Source organism: Lolium rigidum, chromosome 6 (genome assembly GCF_022539505.1).
Source record: "Lolium rigidum isolate FL_2022 chromosome 6, APGP_CSIRO_Lrig_0.1, whole genome shotgun sequence".
In the NCBI taxonomy this organism is placed as follows: Eukaryota; Viridiplantae; Streptophyta; class Magnoliopsida; order Poales; family Poaceae; genus Lolium; species Lolium rigidum.
Window position 1 is genome coordinate 28,925,297 of NC_061513.1, and position 25,338 is coordinate 28,950,634.

Here is a 25,338-nt window from a genome sequence, read left to right on the forward strand (position 1 = left end):
AAGACTCTTCATTTGCTAGACTAACTCAAGTGGAAACATTAGTGTCATTCCCACAACTCAATTGTGATTCAAGCTAAGTTCATCATTCAATTCAACATTCCTTTTTAAGACCAAAGTTCTGACCGGAGTTCGACGCCATGGATGAAGATGGTCATGACGGGGAAGAATGCTTGAGGTACGAGAGCGGGGTGTACGATCTCCGGACTGGTGTCCCGTCCAGGAAATCGGTCTTCAGGCGCGCCGGCGGCGGCCATCCCGTCTGGTTCGTGCCTCCCGTGCCTGCTCCGCGCAGGTGACACAACTGACACCATGTTGTACGTGCGCATCAACTGCTCATGCGATGATCCTACTAGTCAGTTTTTTTTTTTCTGTTCAAGCCTTGTAAGGATTTGGTAGTTCAAAAATAATGAGTAATTTGATTGAAGATAACCCCTAGTTCGCATTTTGTCGTAAAAAAGGGATTTACTAGCTCTCACTTGGATGATTTGCTCCTTGCGGAGTGTAATTAGGGGCGTATGCGCTGTACAATCATATGGATTAAGCAAGGGGGAGATAATACCAAGTTTTTTCACGCCACGGCCACTGAAAGGTTTCATAGAAATTCTATTGTTATGCTTAAAGATAAGGAAGGAAACGAAGTATCTGATCATCAAACAATGGCAGGCATGCTTTGGTCTAACTTCAAAGATCGGATGGGTTATTCTCATGGTATTTCTATGGAATGTGACCTATCATCTTTATTATCTAGAGTGGCTGACCTTGATCAGCTTACAATTCCGTTTGAGAAGAAAGAGATGGATGATATTTGTTAAGAGCATGTTGTCTCATAGGGCTCTTGGGCCAGATGGATTTAATGGGCTATTTTTAAAGAAATATTGGCTCATTGGTTCAAAATAGGTTTTATCGCCTTGCTGAAGATTTTCATGCTGGTAATGTGAGATTGGAGAATATAAATGCCATTGGTACCTTGGTACCTAAAAAGTCTTCTATCAGCTAGTTTTTCTGCTATATTGCTGAATGGGGACCCTGGTAAAACATTTATTAAATGGATCGTATATTACCTTGGTACCTAAAAAGTCTTCTCCTGTGGATGCCAATGATTTTAGGCCGATATCTTTAACCAATGTCTGCCTAAAGTTTCTGACTAAGCTTGCTGCTAATAAGCTTCAAGATAGAATTCTGGATTGTTTGCATAAGAATCAGTATGGTTTATTAAGGACAAGGTCTATTCAGGACTGGCTGGCTTGGTCATTTGAATACATTTACCTATGTCAAGTTTCTAAAAAGCCCATTGTCATTGTCAAGCTGGACTTTGCTAAAGCTTTTGACACTATTGTGCATTATGATATCCTGCAAGTAATGAAGCACAAAGGTTTCAATAAAATGTGGATTTGTTGGATGAAAACCATTCTATCAGCTAGTTTTTCTGCTATATTGCTGAATGGGGTCCCTGGTAAAACTTTTTTGTGCAAGCGTGGGGTCACACAAGGAGATTCTCTCTCGCCCTCCTCTATTCCTTTGGTTCAGACTTGCTGCAGTATGTGGTTAATCATCTGGCAAGGAGTTAAATTATTTCTCGGCCTATTGAAACAAATGATCGTGACTTCCCCATTGTACAGTATGCGGATGATACTTTGCTTATTATACCGGCGGATGGAGTGCAACTGATGGCTCTAAAGGAGGCTCTTGGTAAATTCTCTAGGTCGGCAGGCTTGAAGATTAATTTTGATAAATCTCATATGGTGCCAATTAATGTCCCGGCTGGTGATATTGAAACTTTGGCAGCGCAGTTTGGCTGTCAAATTGGTAGGATGCCATTTACTTACTTGGAATTACCTCTGGGGTCAACTAGGCCAACTATCTCTGATCTTATGCCCTTGATTTGTCGCTTGGAGAGGAAACTTACTTCCAGTTCAGAGGGGTTGCAGCTGTCACTTTTGGCAAGGGGTATACATTTCTGTTCTAGGAGGATAGCTAGGTATTAAATGGTTCTAATAACCCAATGAAAAAAAAGTTCCCTCAGCTATTTTCCTATGCTCTCAATAGTTAGATATCAGCTAAGGAGGTATTCCTCAAGGAGGATATTTCAGACTTGTTTTATAGACCACTTTCTCATATTGCTTTCCAGCAACTTGGGGAGTTGAGCTCTTTGATGCAGCAGAATCGACCGACTACGCAGAATGACGTATGACCTTATTGTTGGGGTGAGAAATATACTTCTGCCAAATTTTATAGGCTCATACATGATCATATAAAGGTCCCGAATGTGTATAAGTGGCTTTGAAAATCTAGTTGTATTATGAAAACGAAGGTTTTTGCTTGGTTGTTGTTATGTGATCGGCTGAACACTAGAGATATGCTGCAAAGGCGACATTAGAATGTCACTTCAGATACTCACTACGAGCTTTGCCCGGGCAGAAGTTATGAGGATAGATCGCATCTGTTTTCCGATTGCATGTTTAGCATGCGTGTTTGGAATTATCTTCAAATTACTTGGTCTTCGATCTGATGACAACATTCAAGCAGTGGTGGCAGCAGCTAAGCGAGGTTTTGGGAAGCCTTTCTTTATGGAAGTTGTGATGATAGCCTGTTGGAATATCTGGTTGATTCGGAACGGGAAAATTTCAGACATGAGAAACCCACTTTTGTAAAGTGGAAGGCGAAGTTTGTGCTTGATATTTCTCTTCTGCGGTAGGCAAAATATATAGATGCCCTTTTAGAATGGATTAGATCTCCTGCCTTAGTCCTGGGTCACTAGAGCCTGAGAGTTGATTCTCATGTTGTATCTTGGGGAGTGTATTCTCTTTGTACAGTTTTCTACAGTTCTGTTTTTTATTTATTAATTAATAAAATTTGCTGTGGGGCTTTTGTCTCACAGTCCTGGTTTTAAAAAAAAGTTCACACAAATACATACCTAAGGTCTACCTCAGCCCAAAACTTCGCCGGAGGCGAGAGAGACCAAGCAAACGGAAGGTTCAATCAAACTAGAAGAAGTCAGAATTGTTTAGAGGCGGCGGTGTTTCATTCCTGGTACACTACTCTCCCCATAGTTCTCGTCGCAGCCGAAGCCGTCATCGGTGGCCCAGGCGCTGCACTCGTCCATCATCTGCCTCAGCGTCATCGGCCCCGCCCGCGTGCCATCAATGTCACGATCATCACCTCCACCACCATCGCGACGATGCCGCGCTAGTGCCACATTGGCGTCGGCAGTAGAGGGAGCAGCCTCGGAGGGAGCCGTATTGGCGGGCGCTGCGCCGGTGAGTTGCTGCACGACGTCCCGGAACTGGTCGGGGTGGACGACATAAACGACGGTGGCGGAAGCGTCCCTGCTCCTCCAGTGTGGCCTCGGTGCGGATGCCGTCGTACCAGCACCACCGCCACCGGCTCCAGCAGCGCCATTGATGGTTCCCTTGTTGGTGCTGCTCATCGCTGGTGGCCGCGACATGTACGGGTGGTGGAGCTGTGGATGGATGCAGTGAGTGGTCGTGCATGGTGGCATATATACGGTCATAGCTAGTCAAAGTTGAATCAAGCAAGCTAGCACAATCCAAATGGGACAATTGCAACTTGTCGACCTGTTTCGTGCTTGCAAAGCCATTGAGCCATCCCCAGATCAACCGAATGTGTTTCCGAATAATACTTGCAGGTGTACATAAGATATATAGTGAACACCTAAATTCAATCATCTGCTCTATACATTCTTAAAATCAATCAATCACCTTCGCTGCTGCTGCTTACTTTGTTGTACATCCATCGTGCTGGGACCACAAAGTCAGTGACACACGTTCTGTTTTCCTGTGCTCTGGTGGTAGGATCCGGCGTGAATAGCGTGGCACCGTACCTGAAGGTCACCGTGGTGGGTCTTGACGTCCTTTCGCACCCCCAGGTGATGACAGTGAAGGTGAAAGGTGCAGACGCACCGCGCCGCGACTATTCTCCAGTGCACGTGCCATTTTCTTCGTAGCGCCCACGTTTGCAGCTAGAAGGACATCTCCAACCCTGCGATCGCGCTGGGTCATCCGTTTTAGGTCGTTTGGGTGACCGCGCGGACACCCGGACAGCGCTTCGCGTCTGCGTGTCCGTTTGGGTCGCACGCTGCGCCTAACGCACAGACGCAGCACAAATGTAAAAAAATAAAAGAAAATAAAAATGAAAAAGGAAAACAACAAAAAAGTAAATTTAAACTAGTGGTTCATTAAACTTAGCCCTATTTTAGGCAATTTTTACACAAAAGAAAGCCCTATATGGGCTTTAAACTAAAAAAAAAACAGCAAACCCTAGGCCAGGGTTTTGGAGCACGGTGGCCGCCGGTCACTAGTGGAAAACAGGCCTAACTAGATTTTGATGTGCGCCTTGGCGCACGACCCTGTGGAGGTTGTGTCAATATTCTTTTCACATACATTCGTAAACTTCTATGATAAGCAAGTATAAAATAAAATCGAATGATTATCCGTTTTAAAAATTATTAGTTGACGAAGAGGAGCAAAAGAACACAACATATTTTCAGTCGCTTTCCTGCAGTCCTACATGCCTACTGTCTCTTGAGTCCTAGGATGCCATAGCGTGGCGTCTGCCACTTGATTCAATGAAATATTGAGAACAGAGAAGTTTAATGAAATCTGAAATTTAATCTGCCTAAACATAGCACCATTCCAAGCCAAGTCTTGCTCGCTTCCCTTGATCGCTTGCACCACAAGTTGTGAGTCAGTTTCGAACGCCAGAAATACCACCAGATTTGAGCCTGAAACGGTGATTGTAGGCAGGCCTTGCTTCAGTGTGGAGACACATGCTCCATATGATCAGCACTGATCAGCACCTTAACCGGCCACAAATCCCAGCTCATCTCTAAACACCTAAACCGAGGCACTTGGCCGGGTCCATGCTTCCATCAAGTAGTTGTCGATGCTGCTCATACTGCTGAAGCTTTCTGTCTGTAAATGTCTAAAGTATGAAGTGGCATTGATACTCACAATAGATAATATAGACCTATGTTGTAAATATAATGGCACAATAAAAAGCAACTGTCTACTTCATTCCTCTGGCTAGCAAGTTCAGCCTCCCTGTACACACTGCTCTAATATCCACTCCTAACATAGCAGAAGTAAGTCATAACTCATAACAACAGGATACAGTACAGGTCAAAAGAAAGGATACATCAAGAATACCTAATAATTCAAGTATTATTGTCTAATCGTAAAAAGAGGAGCATATATTATGGAAAGTGAAATTAGGCAATCTAATACAAAAATTTACAGGAAATGGGCCGGAGTGGGATCCGCTAATCTTTTTAAAGGCAATAGCCTGAACTAAAAAATTTAAGTATAGTGACCTGAACTAACTGCTCACCGCAGATGTACGACAAACCAACATCACATGAATAGTCCGTTTAACAATATCAAAACAAATGTATGCAGAACAAACAAGAACTGAGGGGGCATTTACACACATAAAACATATATAAGAAATAGGCCTAGTTTTTACTAATATAGTTCTGGTCATGGACATCAACTTGAAGTGACAAAATATCATAAAGATCTCAATACCCAGTTACACAAGCAACATCAGGATGTCAATTTCTAAGGATAATAAGTATAACGTGTATTACCTGAAACCTTACCATCATTATCTGAATGTCCGATGATATAATTAGTTAAAACAAAATAAAAATCCAAAATCTAGCATAGCAACAAAAGCGGCATCATTTCTGGCAAGAAAAGTTTTCAAAGATCACAAAGCAAGTAAGTGCTAACTATTAACATAAACAACTTATTATATATTCTAGTAATTGATCACCACCAGGAACAAAATCATGAGATATCAAAAAGTGCGTACAGGAATCATATATACAGTTGTTCTTATAAATAAAATGAACCAACAACAAGCAGGGAATTATACCATGGGAGCATGCAATAATGAAATATGTAGACTATTCATATCATATGATCTTTCACTATTAACTGCACACTCCCAAGCAAGAAAGAAGACATTTTGAGATTGAATAAAATTAAGTCATTAAGCGTGCTATTACCAGAAAAAATAAACAAGCATAAATGATTCATAAAATATGTCGAAGATCCCAAAATCTTGTTTTACGTTATGTGCAAACTCGATATTCTCATTGCTCTTCTCCCTTCTTGGATCAACAGTCTCTCTAGACAAAATGTGACAATACCACTTATTGACCAACTTTTCTCGATTAATAATTCCAGCAGGCTACAAAAGAAAACCCTTCTTTGTCATTTACAAAGAAAAATGAAGAAACAATAAGATGAGATAAAGAGGAAAAGCTGATACACCTTATCATGCACATCATCTGTAATCACTACCCAACAGTTACTATAGTTGTAAAACTACCGTTTACTTACCAAATCCATAGAGGCATATGCACCAAATGATCTTCTAAAATCTGGAACTATCAAATGTGATATTAAATATTATTGGATAGATACTTATCTGGACCTGCAAAATATAATCACAGTAAAAAAAAAGGATAAAAGATTCATTCAAGAACACAATTGCTCAACATTACAAAAAATAAATTCTAAATATATGGAATCTGTGAATTAACAACCATAGTAACAACGATATTAGTACTGGTGAAGGAGGAACCGACAATGAATGAATCTGAAACAGCAAAACATAATAAGGATATAGCTGCCCTACTGTACTTGTCCGTAGTAAAATTACCTGACAAAGCAACACAATCAAACTAACTGCCAGCTTCATGTAACCCAGCGGCTGATGGGGCACTAACTACAAAATTAGGTTCTAAATTTCTAAAACCTTGAGTTAGACCGTATGTATATGTGGTATTGTTTACCAGTAAAGGTAGACAATTTGTAGGTGAACTCCAATAATCACATCAATGATCTGCACAAAGTGCAGCAAGTTCATCTCTTACATGTATCTGAGAGAATACATGTTGAGTAAGAACTGGGCCACTAAAATCCTAGAATTTGAGGACATAAAGTTGCTAAACATTAATCTTTTGTTGTCCAAACCTAGAATTATAACATATGCCTGAAGCTAAAAATGAAAGTAGCCATACTGCGCATAGGCGTGCACTGCCACATTATTTACTTAAAAAAGGTATTTGGCATGATAAAATATAGGTTGCCTACTGTGTCTACTTATTATAGACTATAAAAAAGAGAGGCGCCTACAGAGAAAAGAAGAGGCATCTGCATAATACTTCAAATGGAGGAGGTCTACGGTACACATTTTCTATAGTAAGAATATCAACTGATTTCAGATAGCTTCATTTCCCACCTATGAAAGCCAGCTCAATGGACATAGAATGATCTTTTGTGTTGATATAGACAGGATAATTTATCATAGAGATAAAGCTAAGATGAGACTGGGGATACAACTAATTTTTTACCTGGCAAAACAACTGATTCAGCATAGTAGTTTCAGACCTGATTCCTCAATCATTTAACACCATCTCTGAAAAAGGCAGCTTTGTTGCTAATTGTACAGCCCTGGCAGACAGAAAGATAGTTTAGCATATTCAGATCGAAGGAAAAACAGTACAAACTCAGTTCCTAATTCTGTTTAGTAATCAAAATATTCAGACATAAACATAAAACTTTGTCATTTATATGCTGATTACTTAAAATAAACTTGTTTGGACATAGCCACCATCAAATACTAACTAAGGGCCTCTAAACCTCTCAAAGAGAATATTGTTAATATGAAAATATTCACTTAGCATTACCCTCCATTTAACTCTACATGTGCAACCGGAACATTTTCAGGTCACTAAACAATAGGCCCTTGCAGATGTACTTCATGATACAAATAAACGGACATGGCAGTCTCCTTTCAAATAGATTATGGATGCTTATTTGACTGGATGTTAATAAATTAACATGCTACAGTTTTCCACCATTAATTCTGAATATTTGTCTGCCAACAATGTAGACAGTGATATCTCATTGTATGAACATATTTTTTTGGGAGGGGCACTTGACATAATACAAAATTTTGCTTCAGATGAACATCATCCACTCTGATTTGTGACGTTTAACATGTTAAGAAACCAAGTCATAATTTGAACACTATAGTAAATGAACATTCAATCATGTGCATAAAAAAATGTTCCACGTACAGAAAAGACCTACAATCGCTCTATTACTAACATCTATAATAGGATAGAAGGTGGATGGCCCTTAATCTTGCAAACAACAAACCTCGACTTTGTTCCTACATTTAGAAACAGAACATGCACAATCTAGAAATAAATAGCAAGATCTACCATAGACAATGGCTCTCTAAGCAGAGGAACTTTGGAGAAAACTTATTCAGGAAGGGTAACAATTTCTAACATGAAATCCACAAAATGAATGGCTGAATAATTTTCATAAGCAACAACCTCCATGTTAACCAGTGATGAAAGAAAAAGTAAAAATTAACCGCTGGAAACTACATGGATTTTCTATATACGAAAATTAACTTTATGTACACATGAAAATCAATAAATCAGGATACTGGTTTGTTGATATCCTATTCTAGGGTAAGTTTAAAATATATATATGTGGAACATCACTGAATAATAATCACTTGAGGCCAATAACCTCAAACGTGGACATGTGGTCTCATATGGTAAATGCACAATTATAGAAATGGCATAACCAACAAGGTAAATTAATCAAATGAGTATATTATTGAACATCGCAAACTGGAGTGATGATAACCAATAGCTGATGACAAGAAAACAGTAATTACATGAGTATGGCTCAATACCTGCAGGTTACATGTCGTGTTACCGCCTCCCTGAACCTTGAGAGCGAAGCCCCAGATTTTGCCGTTGGGGGCGAACATAGGGCAGAGTAGATTTTAAGAAATGGATCAACTCAAGACAAGTGAAGGAGACAAATCGTGCCATAAGTTCTTCTCTGGGATTTCCATAAAATTAGAAGATGCAAACTCTGTTCCTTTATGTGAGCTGAAATAAACCATATAACAAAGACAATTAGCTCAACCCTGAACCATCAAGGGATAAAAGCTGGCCCTGCACAATTCTATAATTCTTTAATTAATATTATCTGACAATATTCCCTAACCAAAAATAAATTACTCAAAACCAATTCCACTCCAATTATAGTCAATATGATCTAACACTTCTAAATCATCATCAACCATTGTAATTATTCCCCATTGCAACCTGTAACTACAAACCAAGAAAACGTTGATTATGACACCATGGATGATTCAGAAAATGGGATCAGAGAGAGAGAGAGAGAGGAACATGGGATCTCCATAGTACCAGTACTATTTCCAATAGCTGTAACTACGCATTGCTGCTTGGCCAGCTATGTGGCAGAGCAACTCTAGTTTCTTCGTGTCTTCTACAACCACGAATTACCAAACTGTAATCTTGGCTTCGAAATCACAAGGCAAGAAAAACAAATCTTATCAAGACAGGCACTCACCTAACGAATAAAACTTTGGCCCATCTGCACAAGTGTGAGGAGGGAGTTTGCCACATGCCTGAGATGGCCGTGATGATGTCATCATCCATCAGGTCCTGTCATATCTACCAGCATTGTACTCCCTGCTGAACACCCGATTTCTAAGGAGAAATTAATGGAAGGAGCATATAATGGAAACATAAATGTAGGAATTTAATTGCAGCACGAATGGAAGTCATCAGATAATCAAACAATGTGATATTAAACCACCCCATGTAATGAGTTAATGGGTGTTAGCATCCCAAATGAGTTAATTGTTCATACACACTTTTTATAAGACCAGCTGAAATTCTCCGTCATTTCCTTAACGTGGACCTCCGAGAGCTACCTCTTCACATTTGGATTACAAAACAATACGCCATTTCAATGGATTATTTCATATATGCGAAATGGATCGAGTTCTAGTAGAGAAAGAGGCAGCTCCGTTGTACTTTGTGAATAAATCAGGGATCGACGCAGCCTTATCATGTGAGAAAGATCTCTCGCCCCACCAGGCAATGGAGCTCACCAGAAATGATGTCAATAGGAGCCTATTCACCAGGTACTGAAGGTTAGACTCAGCCAAAAGTGCAGCAAATTATTAGATCGGGATAACAAGAGCCTACCTCCACTCGTATCTCAATTTTTAGGAGAACACATTTGATAGAGAGAGAGAGAAGAAGAACCTGAAAAATAAAAGGCAGATGAGGGATGGACGTACCGTCGTCTTCAGCGACTGCGAAGACGTGGATGAGGCCAGGTACTTGCGCTGCTAGAAGCCGAGCACTGCTCCTCAGAGGCGGAACCTCCTTTGCCTGCCCCTCCGTGCGCCGCCCCCTCTCCCCAGCATCAGCCTCGGCACATGGATCGCTAGTGCTGATTTTCCTCCTCCCAGCTGCAGGGTCGCCTGAGAAGATCTCCATCTGCCTCTATCCCAACGCCCGCGCCATCGTCCAGAGCTCCAGCACCGACGCCTTGCGCATCTCAACCACCACCCACGGGCTCACTTGCTGCTGATGGAAGAGAGGAAGAGAGAGAAACTTGAAGATTAGTACCACTGCGATGAAAATATAAAAATGAAAGAAACACTAAGAATATAAAATAACTCATCTTTGATACAACAATATTGCGATTATGTTCTATATCTAAAAGATATTGTTCCAAACCAATAGTCAAGATATATAATATTGAGAAATGAAGACATGTCTCGCAGCGAAGAAACCAGTCCCCACACATTAAATTGTCATATAGCAATAGAAGAATACAGAAATATACTTAAGATCTGTTTACAGTGAACAATATAAGGACCGAGATCCCGTACTTTGTTGCGGGCAAGGCACACAACACCTTGACCCCATACATCCACTGTCCAAGCATATCCCACAGCCAGCAGCAGATCACAACCGAAATCATCACGCACAGGATCAAACATGGCCTCTTCGTCCTCACGCATGCCTTGGGAAGAGAAAAATACTCTGCCGCTGTGGCCATCAACACACTGGGAAAGATCCGCTCCGATCCAGCAGCCAATGGAGGAAATTTTATTGCCGATGTTTACTAAGTAATTGCATTAGAAGAGTAAAAAAGCAATATGAGCGATTGTTCTGGCAGCGATACTCAAAGACATGTATTGATAATTTGAGAATTCGGAGCATTAAACTGCCTTGGATATAGACGTACATGTACTGAATTCATAGCCAAGGATTAAGAATAGCATCTCCTGAAGCTCATGTGATAGGCTATATGACTTGCTCGTTAACCACTTCACACATGTTGGAACTGTGCTATACTACCTGTTGAGTAAAATGAAGGGATATTCTCTTGTGGAAAGTATGCCAAGGGCCTATACACTATGAAGATTTAATAATCGAATAGGGCACATTGTTGTTACGTGAAGTCATGAACGGAAATAATAAAATTAATTTGATGATTTTTCTCTAATGGTGCTTTAGGAGACATGTATGAACTGAAAATATACACGGTGAGATATGAAAAAATCTTCATACTGAAGTAACATCCGTGACTTGGTTGGTGTGTGAGCAAAACAAAACATTCAGACAAAAAATTACCTAGTTACTCTTGAAAAATACCTAGTTATTCTTAATCAATATCTAACACCATCCAGTTTAACTAATGTTTTCAAATGATGGAGCAAATCAAAACATTCAGACAAAATAGTTATTCTTGAAAATTAGCTTGTTGTAAAACAAAAAAATGTCACAATAAGCTGAGGAGAGAGATCACATATAAATTGTCTGATTGTACAAAAAACATTACCTTGTAGATCCTGGCATGTCCTCCCTCGCCCTTCCTCTGCGCAACTCTCCTCGCAATCCCTGCCATGCTAGCAATAAGGTAACACCATCACATCACATGGTAAAATTTCTCGAATATGACGATACACAAATTATAGGAACAGGACTGGTTGAACTGCATATGCAAGATATCCTGAAGACCTTACAAAGAGTGCATATAAAAGCTGCAGCCAACAAAATAAGTATTTGACAGTTTTTCAAATATTATTAACTCGGCGGTAAGTTGGTTAAATTAAAATACTACCACTAACAAATAAAAATTAAGCAGACCTCTGAAAGCATATTTTTTCTCTAATCAAAAGAACTGCCTTATGTTGCACGGATACTTCAGAAAACTCACGTATCCGTATCAGATACTGCCGGATACGCGGATACGTATCGGATACCTGCGGATACCTATTATGTACGTAGCAGCTGATTTTCCATTTTTTTAAAGAAACTAAATCGTTACTTCAGAGCAAGGTGGAGAAGCGACTAAGAGAGCGCTGGAGTTGTGAAGCTTTTATGCAAACAATCTCTAGGTACTCTTATATAGTCACTATCACAATAACACTAACATTAGAGGCTACACACATAAACTGGCAAAGCACATCCATGTTATCCTTGTTGTCCCTTACATTGACAAATTTTTGTAACAATGTGTACTCTATGAATGGCACACACATGTTAGCAACAAAAATAGAAATACGTACGGAACGAAAGATTGAGTTCAGTACCTCAACTTGGATCACTACCTCCGCTTGGCACATTATTAAATAGGAAGGTACTAACCTGCACCTGCACACGAAAAAACGAAATAAGAAGCCATATTTCTGAACCAATACATACAAGAACAAATGAAGGAAAAGAAACTAAATTGGTACTAAGCTGGAAACTAATAAATCAATGGGAGAAGATGTCCAGGTAAGTTTGGGACTTTCAATCTTGCCTAGCACGCATCTGAAGGACCCCTTGCCGCCATGGAGAGCAACCGTGCCCGCGTCGTAGCATAAGGGCGGATTTGGGGAGAGATGGAGGAGGGGATTGGGGGAGAGATGAGGGCGGGGATTGGGGAGGACGCGGACGACAACACTCGCCGGAGAGGAGGCCAGCGGCGGCTCGCCGGAGCAAGGGAGGCGGCTGCTGCGGGATTCGGGAAGATTGGGATAGGGTTTCGGCGCAAAGGAGGAGATAGAGGAGGAACCGGTGGACGTGCAGAGGAGGAGCCGGCAGAGGCGCAGAGGAGTAGCCGGCGGAGGCGCACGAGGTAGCGGAGGGGCTAGGAGGGCGCGACTGCGCGAGGCGAGGCGGCCGGCGGCGGGGCTGAGACGTCCGAGGAGGATGCGGAGGGATAGGGTTCGTGCGGCATCGCTGGTTGGCCAGGGCCCATGGACGGTTTTGTCTCACGCGGGCCTTCCGTGCCCAATCGTGCAATGACACGTGGCCCAACTGCTGAACGCGAAATTGAGCCGCGCGGCCTGCCCTCGCGCGCCGAGTGGCCTAACGTGGATGGCCTCAGAGGCCCCCGTGGGGGGGCATCATATATACCTTCAGATGTCGCTGGTCGTATGACCCTTTTGTCGCGGGCGGCCAGCCGCGACAAGGGAGGCGCGACAAAAGGTCCACCTTTTGTCGCGGGTGGCTTACGACCCGCGACATAAGGTCCACCACGTGGCAGCCGCGGGGCGCGCAGGGGACATGCCCTTTTGTCGCGGGTGGTATTACCACCCGCGACAAAAGGCCCTCTACGTGGCGGGCACACAACGCTGCTGCTTTAGGGTTTGAGAGGTGCAGCACCCCCCCCGCCACCGACCGCCTGTTATTTCATTTTTTTCATTCGAAAATAAAAGTTGGATATATTTGTACGCTACTAGAAGTGGTACACGTTCATTCATTATATATAGATCGATCAAACAAATATTGGAAGCAAAAGTCGATTCCCCTTACATGTAGATTCCCCTTACATATATATATACATTTAGCTCACGATCGACAAGCGGTACTAACGACCGTCTATTTGTAGGTAGAGCTTCTATTTGGACTAAACAAGCCTTTATTGTTTAGTACTTCTTTAACCAAAAGTCCCGCCCAGTTCCTCCGCAATTCCTAGTAGGTGTTCCTTTGGTTGGAGTCTGTCCCGCATGTAGTCCACCTATATACGAAAATGAGATGAGTATGACTATATCAATCTTGATAACGAAATATTGACGATAATAAATAAAGTTCTGAGTGTTATTGCTTACGTTAAATTTATTTTTGTTCTCGCTTCTCGGTGGTTAACATGCGAATGGACTCGCAAACGTAGTATCCACATAGATTTGTCCCTTGTGGCTGCCGAGGGCACGGTACAGGAGTAAATGTTAGCTTCTCTGCCTGTGTACCATCCTGACGATGTCTCTTGAAAGCGGTCCAAGCCCTGCCAGGCAAAAGAATGATTGAATGAGTGGATAATTAATTGATATCTCACGAAAGATATAGCGCGGCGATGAAGGAAATTACACTTGGAGCAACTTCTGCAAGTCGCTGAACCCGTCCACGCCTCTACTCAGTGGGTCTCTTACGTCAACTATTCCCTTATCAGGTTGAATGTCTTGTAGAATCCAGTGGAAGCTGCACATGTTATGTATATACGTCAGGAATTACACTTAACATCGAGTAAGAAAAATTGGATGTGCATAAAAGATCATTAAGACTCTCACTCGTAGTTGTAAGGAAACAATATTGAATCACAGAAATATTGCTCCCCCAAAAACCTTAGTAGGTTTCCCCCCGTTTCTTCGCGGTTATGCTTTACCGTTTGAACATGTATTTTATCTGGGTCCATAAACCCTATATTGATAATATTATTACTTTTGCATTCACTGATCTTCAGTCTGCATAATAGAGAACACATAAGATATAATGAGTATATGCAATGAGAACGAACATGAACTGAATGAAAATGAACTTATATGTAGTTAACAACTTACAAGCAATAGCAACTCATGAGAGATTTGTCGAGGGCTTCTAAATTGAATAACTGCCAGAGTTCATTCATCTCAATATGGATCTCCTCCTTTCGGTAGTAATATTCCCATGGTATAGTCGCCACGATGAACATTATGTTCTCCTTGCATGCATCAAGGTACCACTGATGCAAATTCCGCATATGTGTTGGCAGTTTATGTAGCTGCTCTGTGCTAACCAAGTCGGCCCCATAGACAAATTTAGGAGCTATATCAGCAGTGGGTAGTGCAACATCTGCTGCATACATCAATTCCTCCACGGTAACGTCACAGGCAGCCGCTAGCTTTGCAGCTTCTTCCATATCGAAACCACCCTGTTCCTGGTACAGCTTGGGAACATTAAACACTTTGAGTGCTGGAATCGATTGTTTGGGCTGATCTCCGAGGAGGGGAACTTCCTTTCTCTTTTTTTCCTTTTGTCGTTTGCTTGGCCTTGAGGGGTGCAGTTGTTGAACTTGACTTCTTCTCGGCTGCACTTCTAGCTGATGATTTGCTCGTGGTAGCAATATCCTTCTTCTTAGCCTTGTCATCCTTGTTCTTCTTAGCCTTTTCATTCTCCCTCTTGTCATCAATTACCCTCGCAAGGTGGCGTGTATAGTCATCCTTCTTCTCGTGTAAGTCATATTGCGATGGTGTGTTCAGAAAAGAAGTAGCATATGCTATTTGCTTCTCGGTGTATGGCTCTGGCGCCGGAGGTTTTGGCTTATGAAAATGCTCATAGTTGTATTTCGCAACAATGGCCTCATTTTCCTCTGCAAGTACGATCGTAAGGACGGGGGGAGGAACCTTTGGTACTTTTGGGAGGGGCGACATCTTGCGGACAGGACTCTTAAAACGCTTCCGGCTGGGTGCATTCCGAGTCTTAGTGGGCGGAGGCGGCGGCGCTGGAGATGGAGATGGACTACAGATGTCGTGGTCGACGTCGTACCCATGGGGTGATGGTGGCGACATGTGATCAGTAGGAGGAGGTTATGGTGGCCTGCGATCACCTGGAGGAGGTGATGGTGACCTGCTCGGACGACTGGTACTAGGGGCTTGATACGTCTCCAACGTATCCATAATTTCTGATGTTCCATGCTTGTTTTATGACAATACTTACATGTTTTGCTTGCACTTTATGATGATTTCATGCGTTTTCCGGAACTAACCTAGTAACGAGATGCCACAGTGCCGTCTCTGTTTTCTCGCTGTTTTTGGTTCCGAAAGGCTGTTCGGGCAATATTCTCGGAATTGGACGAAATCAACGCCAAATCTCCTATTTTTCCCGGAAGGCTCCAGAACACCGAAGAAGAGTCGGAGGAGAGCCAGGGGCCCACACCATAGGGCCGCGCGGGCCAGACCCTGGCCGCGCCGGCCTATGGTGGGGAGCCCCTGTGTGCCCCCTCGCGCCGCCTCTTCGCCTATAAAATCTCTTTCGACCTAAAAACACCGTACCACTTGACGAAACTCCGATAAAGACTCCAGGGGCGCCGCCACCATCGCGAAACTCCAATTCGGGGACGAAGTCTCGTCCCGCACCTCGCCGGGACGGGGAAGTGCCCCCGGAAGCCATCTCCATCAACGCCATCGCCTCATCATGCTCCGTGAGTAGTTCCCCCATGGACTACGGGTTCTAGCTGTAGCTAGTTGGTATCATCTCTCCCATGTACTTCAATACAATGATCTCATGAGCTGCCTTACATGATTGAGATTCATCTGATGTAATCGGTGTTGTGTTTGTCGGGATCCGATGGATTGTTACGTTATGATTGTCTATCTACAAAGTTTATGAAGTTATTGTTGCTGCAATCTTGTTGTGTTTAATGCTTGTCACTAGGGCCCGAGTGGCATGATCTTAGATTTGAGCTCTATACTTATTGCTTAGATTGTATCTACAAGTTGTATGCACATGTCTATGTCCGGAACCAAAGACCCCAAAGTGACAGAAATTGGGACAATTGGAGGGAAAGGCTTAGATATGAGGATCACATGTTTTCACCGAGTGTTAATGCTTTGCTCCGGTGCTCTATTAAAAGGAGTACCTTAATATCCAAGTGAGATTCCCTTGAGGCCCGGCTGCCACCGGCTGGTAGGACAAAAGATGTTGTGCAAGTTTCTCATTGCGAGCACGTATGACTATATATGGAAAACATGCCTACATGATTAATGATCTTGATATTCTGTCTTAATGCTATTTCAATCCTATCAATTGTCCGACTGTAATTTGTTCACCCAACACTTGTTATTGGAGAGTTGCCACTAGTGTAGATAGCTGGGAACCCCGGTCCATCTCTCATCATTATATACTCGTTCCACATGTCATTGGAAGTAGTATCAACTATCTTCTGGTGCCATTGCTCCTGTGTTACTATTACTGCTGCTGTGTTACTGTTACTATTGCTCTCATATCACTGCTACTTTCACATCACCCCTGTTGCTAGTGCTTTTCCAGGTGCAGCTGAATTGACAACTCAGCTGTTAAGGCTTATAAGTATTCTTTACCTCCCCTTGTGTCGAATCAATAAATTTGGGTTTTACTTCCCTCGAAGACCGTTGCGATCCCCTATACTTGTGGGTCATCAAGACTATTTTCTGGCGCCGTTGCCAGGGAGGCATAGCTCTACTCATAAGTTCACATGGGGAGTACACTCTACCTCTCTCTCTATTTTATTTTATTTTGTTTTGCTTAGTTTACTTTTGTCTAGTTTATTTGTGCTTAGTTTATTTCAGTCTAGTATTATTTTGCTTAGTTTACTTTTGTCTAGTTTCTTTTTGTCTTGTTTTATTTACCTCATATACCCGAAAATCCATAAAAATTTGAAAAATCGAAAAAATTAAAAACTGCTATTATGGGAGAACGAACAACCTACTTGGAGCTTATAGAATGCTATAATAATTATAGAAAATCAAGAACTGGTAAAATAATGAGTGCTATGATAGAAAAATTGAATACAATGGCTAGAATCTTGCTTAGACGCCATGATATAAACTCGTTGCTCTCAACAGGATACTAAACATCTTAAATTTCAATGTGGCTTTAGTGAGGAATTTTTAATTAAGAACTATAATCGGAATTGCTATATTCATTATGGGTTCGAAGAGGTAGAACAATTTGTCTTATTTATGGGAGCCTCCGAGATAGAATCCTTCATGGTTGAGAATTATGAAACTTGTGCTATTTGTAAGGACCTTAAAGATTATGTCTCTACTATCCTTAATTCTTGCATAGAATGCTACAGTAGGAATCCTTATATCCTTGATTATAAAGAGAGACACATTAATGCACAAGAACGCACTCACAATTTGCAGGAACCTGCGGAAGAAGAAATTGATGAACCTGAAAGCTCATTGGATGAAAAAGAGGAGGAAATTGATGAACCTCGAAAGCTCATTGGATGAAAAAGAAGAGGAGAGCGACGAACAAAAGGAGGAAGAATGGATTAGCTACCCATGCCAACCTTCTAATGAGAGTAACTCTTTATCTCTTACACTATTTGATTGTCCTCCATGCTTACCGTAAGAGGTTGAATGTTATGTTCCCGTGGATTCTCTTGAAATATTCCCTATGAGTAAAACTTGTGAGAATAATTATGCTACTCGTTATTTATGATAATCCATGCTACTTTGATAAATCTTATGATAATGCTTTGTTTGTGCTCGATGTCGAAATGCATGGTACTAAAGAATTTTGCTTGGCAAATGTTTATGATAAAGCTCTAGATGATGGTCCTATGTTACTTGATAATATTAATTGTACTACTAATGAAAATGGGATTGGAGAGTTCTTGACTTATTCTATGAGTCCCATATCTATTGAGATTGATCAACTACCTTGTTATATTATTAATAAAAGTAAGTTTGAAAGTTTTAATTCCACTATTCTTGAACTTGATAAAAATTATGTGTTTGGAAATCATGAAAAGTATGTTGCATGTGATAGTTATATTGTTGAGTTTGTTCATGAAGCTACTGAAAATTATTATGAGAGAGGAAAATATGGTTGTAGAAATTTTCATGGTACTAATACACCTCTCTATATGCTGAAATTTTTGAAGTTATTCTTGTTTTATCTTCTTATGCTTGTCACTTTGTTCTTCATGAATTTATTTGTGTACAAGATTCCTATGCATAGGAAGCATGTTAGGCTTAAACTTGTTTTGGATTTGCCTCTTGATGCTCTCTTTTGCTTCAAATACTGTTTCTTGCGAGTGCATCATCGAAACTGCTAAGCCCATCTTAATGGCTATAAAGAAAGAACTTCTTGGGAGATAACCCATGTGTTATTTTGCTACAGTACTTTGTTTTATATTTGTGTCTTGGAAGTTGTTTACTACTGTAGCAACCTCTCCTTATCTTAGTTTTGTGTTTTCTTGTGCCAAGTGAAGCCTCTAATCGAAGGTTGATACTAGATTTGGATTTCTGCGCAGAAACAGATTTCTATCTGTCACGAATCTGGGCTGTTTTCTCTGTAGGTAACTCAGAAAAATATGTCAATTTACGTGCGTGTTCCTCAGATATGTACGCAACTTTCATTAGTTTTGAGTTTTCTGATTTGAGCAACGGAAGTATTTATTTAAAATTCGTCTTTACTGGCTGTTCTGTTTTGGCAGATTCTGTCTCTGTTTTTTGCATTGTCTCTTGTGGACTTTAAGCGAGGTTTTCTAGACGTAGAGGGCTGTAGCTAATGTTTTATTGAGTTCTTGCAATGTGCCACTACAGGACCAAGGTGGATTCAAATTTTTTGAGTACTAACCCCTCTAATGAAGTTTATGAGAAGTTTGGTGTGAAGGAAGTTTTCAAGGGTCAAGAGAGGAGGATGATATATGATCGAGAAGAGTGAAAAGTCTAAGCTTGGGGATGCCCCCGTGGTTCATCCCTGCATATTTCAAGAAGACTCAAGCGTTTAAGCTTGGGGATGCCCAAGGCATCCCCTTCTTCATCAACTTATCAGGTTTCCTCCCCTGAAACTATATTTTTATTCGGTCACATCATATGTGCTTTACTTGGAGCGTCTGTGTGCTTTTATTTTTGTTTTGTTTGAATAAGATCGGATCCTAGCAATCCTTGTTTGGGAGAGATACACGCTCCGCTTTTTCATATGAACACTCGTGTTCTTCGTTTTACTTTTAATATTCAATGATAAAAGTTGGAAGCTATTGCACTTATTTATATTTGGTTGGAAACAGAAAATGCCTCATCATGTCTTGGATAATTTGACACTTGGCAATTGTTTTGAGCTCTCAAGTAGATCATGATTAAGTTTTTTTTCATGTAGTCTAAGCCTATTAGTGGAGAACTACTGTAGAGCTTGTTGAAATTGGTTTGCATAATTGATCTCTCTTAAGGTCTAGATATTTTCTCGGTAAAAGTGTTTGAGCAACAAGGAAGACAAGTGTAGAGTATTATAATGCTTGCAATATGTTCTTATGTAAGTTTTGTCTGTACTCGGTTCATACTTGTGTTTGCTTCAAATAACCTTGCTAGCCCAAAGCCTTGTACTGAGAGGGAATGCTTCTCGTGCATCCAAAACCTTGAGCCAAAACCTATGCCATTTGTGTCCACCATACCTACCTACTATGTGGTATTTCCTTCCATTTCAAAGTAAATTGCTTGAGTGCTACCTTTAAACAATTCAAAATGCTTCTCAATTTGTGTTAATGTTTTATAGCTCATGAGGAAGTATGTGGTGTTTATCTTTCAATCTTGTTGGGCAACTTTCACCAATGGACTAGTGGCTTCATCCGCTTATCCAATAATTTTGCAAAAAGAGCCGGCAATGGGATTCCCAGTCCCAAATTAATTAACAAAAATAGACACTCCTCCATGGTATGTGATTGTTGGACGGCACCCGAAGGATTCGGTTAGCCATGGCTTGTGTAAGCAAAGGTGGGGAGGAGTGTCATCATAATAAAACTAAAATAAAAGGGCACTCCTTCATGGTATGAGATTGTTGGCAGGCACCCGAGATTCGGTTAGCCATGGTTTGTGAAAGAAAGGTTGGAAGGAGTGCCACCCAAAAATAAAAATAATTCATTGGAGCCGCTCTTGAAGGTTTGTCTGGCAAGAGGGTTAGAGTACCCACTACCATTCGTTGACAACAACAAACACCTCTCAAAACTTTACTTTTATGCTCTCTTTATGTTTTCAAAACCAAAGCTCTAGCACAAATATAGCAATCGATGCTTTCCTCTTTGAAGGGCCAATCTTTTACTTTATGTTGAGTCAGTTTACCTACTTCCTTCCATCTTAGAAGCAAACACTTGTATCAACTGTGCATTGATTCTTACATACTTGCATATTTGCATTCATCATATTACTTTGTGTTGACAATTATCCATGAGATATGCATGTTACAAGTAGAAAGCAACCGCTGAAACTTATATCTTCCTTTGTGTTGCTTCGATGCCTTTACTTTGAACTTATTGCTTTATGAGTTAACTCTTGTGCAAGACTTTTGATACTTGTCTTGAAAGTACTATTCATGAAAAGTTTTGCTATATGTTATCTATTTGTTAGCAACTATAGATCATTGCCTTGAGTCACTTCATTCATTTCATATGCTTTGTAATAGTATGATCAAGGTTATGTAAGTAGCATGTCACTACAGAAATTATTCTTTTTATCGTTTACCTGCTCGGGACGAGCAGAAACTAAGCTTGGGGATGCTGATACGTCTCCAACGTATCCATAATTTCTGATGTTCCATGCTTGTTTTATGACAATACTTACATGTTTTGCTTGCACTTTATGATGATTTCATGCGTTTTCCGGAACTAACCTATTAACGAGATGCCACAGTGCCAGTTCCTGTTTTCTGCTGTTTTTGGTTCCAGAAAGGCTGTTCGGGCAATATTCTCGGAATTGGACGAAATCAACGCCAAATCTCCTATTTTTCCCGGAAGGCTCCAGAACACCGAAGAAGAGTCGGAGGAGAGCCAGGGGCCCACACCATAGGGCCGCGCGGGCCAGACCCTGGCCGCGCCGGCCTATGGTGGGGAGCCCCCAGGTGCCCCCCTGCGCCGCCTCTTCGCCTATAAAATCCCTTTCGACCTAAAAACACCGTACCACTTGACGAAACCCGGAAAGACCTCGTGGGCGCCGCCACCATCGCGAAACTCCAATTCGGGGGACAGAAGTCTCCGTCCCGGCACCCTCGCCGGGACGGGGAAGTGCCCCCGGAAGCCATCTCCATCAACACCATCGCCTCCATCATGCTCCGTGAGTAGTTCCCCCATGGACTACGGGTTCTAGCTGTAGCTAGTTGGTATCATCTCTCCCATGTACTTCAATACAATGATCTCATGAGCTGCCTTACATGATTGAGATTCATCTGATGTAATCGGTGTTGTGTTTGTCGGGATCCGATGGATTGTTACGTTATGATTGTCTATCTACAAAGTTTATGAAGTTATTGTTGCTGCAATCTTGTTGTGTTTAATGCTTTTCACTAGGGCCCGAGTGGCATGATCTTAGATTTGAGCTCTATACTTATTGCTTAGATTGTATCTACAAGTTGTATGCACATGTCTATGTCCGGAACCGAAGACCCCAAAGTGACAGAAATTGGGACAATTGGAGGGAAAGGCTTAGATATGAGGATCACATGTTTTCACCGAGTGTTAATGCTTTGCTCCGGTGCTCTATTAAAAGGAGTACCTTAATATCCAGTAGATTCCCTTGAGGCCCGGCTGCCACCAGCTGGTAGGACAAAAGATGTTGTGCAAGTTTCTCATTGCGAGCACATATGACTATATATGGAAAACATGCCTACATGATTAATGATCTTGATATTCTGTCTTAATGCTATTTCAATCCTATCAATTGTCCGACTGTAATTTGTTCACCCAACACTTGTTATTGGAGAGTTACCACTAGTGTAGATAGCTGGGAACCCCGGTCCATCTCTCATCATTATATACTCGTTCCACATGTCATTGGAAGTAGTATCAACTATCTTCCGGTGCCATTGCTCCCGTGTTACTATTATTGCTGCCGTGTTACTCGTTACTATTGCTCTCATATCATCGCTACTTTCACATCACCCTTGTTGCTAGTGCTTTTCCAGGTACAGCTGAATTGACAACTCGGTTGTTAAGGCTTATAAGTATTCTTTACCTCCCCTTGTGTCGAATCAATAAATTTGGGTTTTACTTCCCTTGAAGACTGTTGCGATCCCCTATACTTGTGGGTCATCAGGGCTACCCAGCCTGGCAGCCTGATGTTCTTCTTTTCCCAGAGAATGATTTCTCCCAGCACCTCTCTGAGTGTAAGCCCCCCATCACCTCCAGGGATTTCGAGCTCCAATGTCTCCCACGACGGTACAACTGAATCCACCCCGACACGAGCATAGCCAGCTGGAATCTGATTGCCATGCCATGTTGCCGGCTCACCTTCAGGTCCAAATGCAGGTAAGACATAGACGACCGCCACCTTAACAGACATGTTCCTGAACACCACATAGAGATCACAAGGTGTTTGCTCCTTGATTCCATCCACGGGGTCGCCAGGACCGGCATCTATCATCCGTTTAGGAGGGGCCTCCGAGTCGGCCACGCTGCTGTCTCGTCGCTGGAGATATGCCGGCGGTATTATCTCGGCCGGCGCTGTCCTTTTAGTTCATTTATCTCCAGCTGCTGCCGCTGAATCTCCCGCTGCCGCTGGTCAAGTCGGCGTTGGAACTCGGCCATCCGGTCATTCTGCACCTCCAGCTCGCGTTGTTTAGCTCTCGCTCGGCTTCTATAAGTCTCCGCGTCGGCCGGAAACCCAAGCGACCACGGAACACTAGGGCCGAAGCCTCTTGTTCGTCCTCCCTTCTCAGGATTACCGAGGACAAGTGTCGCAAGTCTTTCTCTCTATCGGGAGCAAACTTTAGTTTTCCCGCCTTTATATCTCGTCGTCACGGCAATCCATTTTTCCCTGGGTACCCTAACCTTGCTGTCACTTTCAACAATGTTCCCTGTCTTCATGTCATACTCACAACCATGCGCGAGGAACCAATTTCGAGCCCTAATGTCCCATCCTTCTCGCGTGGGTTCTGGAGTGATCCCCTTCAGCTCCATCTCAGCCTCTTGTGCATCCCACTTACGCATGGCTACTTCGTAGCCCCCTCGCCCCGTATGATGGTGATATTTTTTTCGCTTGCATTCTTCTTGTTTTTCTTGGACAGGTTCACAGCCTCCTCTGATTCTTTGTACTTCACAAATTCTTCCCAATTATGCTCCTGCTTCGCTAGGTAGTTCTCGAATAATGGAGGCTTCTTCTCTTTCTTATAAGCTTTCCATAACCGGTTCTTTTACGCTCGGAAAAGTTCCCCCATCTTCTTAAGAGCCCATTTCTTCACTAGCGCCCTCTGCTTGGCATTCTCAGAGTCCGATCCCAAATTTGGCAAAGTGAAATGTGACATGAGGTCGTCAAAAAGTGTGTTCTTGTACCTATCGGCAACCTGATCTTCGGACACATTCTTGGTCTTGTTCCATTCTCTAACAGTGATCGGGATATGATCTCTAACCACAACTCCGCACTGATTCTTAAATGTCACTCTGACACTCGCGGGTGCCACAGGTTGGCCTTCCGGTGATATAGCTTCAATGTTGAAGTGGTCTTTTTTTCCCAGTCTCTTTGCCGGGCCTCGTTTCTCCAACTTATCTTCGGAGGTCTAAGAGAATAAAAATCAGTTAATTTATATACATATGTACATATAGAATTCCATTAATGCCTCAACTGATCGTATACCTCGTCATTACCGGAGCCGTCGGCTTCTCCATCACCGGAGCCGTCGGCTTCTCCATCACCGGAGCCGCCGGCTTCTCCATGATCACCGGAGCCGTCGGCTTCTCCATCACCGAAGCCGCCGGCTTCTCCATCACCATCGCGGATTATGTTCTCGAAAATGTCTTCCTGTTCCAAGTCCCGTTCGAATTGATCCATTGTTTCTGCAAAAAATTAAATCGATAAGTACATGTTCTAACCCTAACCCTAATCAAACACTAACCAAACCCTAACCCTAGCTAACCAAACACTAACCTAACCCTAACACTAATCGGCGTCGGTTGTTCGCGAGAGGGAGAGGGCCGGTGTCGGCGTCGGTTGTTCGCGAGAGGGAGAGAAGATGGGAGTTGCGGCGTCGGTGGTTTTCGCGAGAGGGAGAGGGAGGTGTTTGCGAGAGGGAGAGGGCCGGTGTCGGTGTCGGTTGTTCGTGACAGGGAGAGAAGAGGGGTGTCGGCGAGTGTTGTTCGCGAGAGGGAGAGGGGTGTCGGCGAGTGTTTGCGTCGGTTGTTCGCGAGAGGGAGAGGGGTGTCGGCGAGTGTTCGCGAGATGGAGAGGGGTGTCGGCGAGTGTTGTTCGCGAGAGGGAGAGCGGTGTCGGCGAGTGTTGTTCGCGAGAGTGTTTGCGTCGGTTGTTTACAAGCTAACTAATACAAAATTTAAACTAATATAAAATTTAATCTAACTAACTACAAGATTTGAATTAATACAAAATTTAAACTAAGTAACTACAAAATTTGAATTAACTATGTACAAAATACTAATACTAATACTAATACTAACTAATATAACTAACTAATCTAAATACTAATACTAATACTAACTAATATAACTAACTAATCTA

At 42.2% G+C, this 25,338-nt stretch overlaps 1 long non-coding RNA gene across 13 annotated transcripts; it reads right to left on the bottom strand.

The window, feature by feature from the left end:
- Positions 1–4,430: 4,430 nt before the first annotated feature.
- LOC124661476 lies at positions 4,431–12,546 on the bottom strand. Of its 13 annotated transcripts, XR_006990213.1 has the most exons (7): positions 12,484–12,546; positions 11,730–11,788; positions 10,774–11,009; positions 8,746–10,462; positions 7,382–7,481; positions 6,366–6,459; positions 4,431–6,213 (listed from the first exon to the last, which is right to left on the bottom strand). It is a non-coding gene; the product is annotated as an uncharacterized LOC124661476 (long non-coding RNA). The 13 variants fall into 13 exon arrangements; XR_006990215.1 differs by lacking the exon at positions 10,774–11,009; XR_006990209.1 differs by having other exon boundaries at positions 10,774–11,788.
- Positions 12,547–25,338: the final 12,792 nt, after the last annotated feature.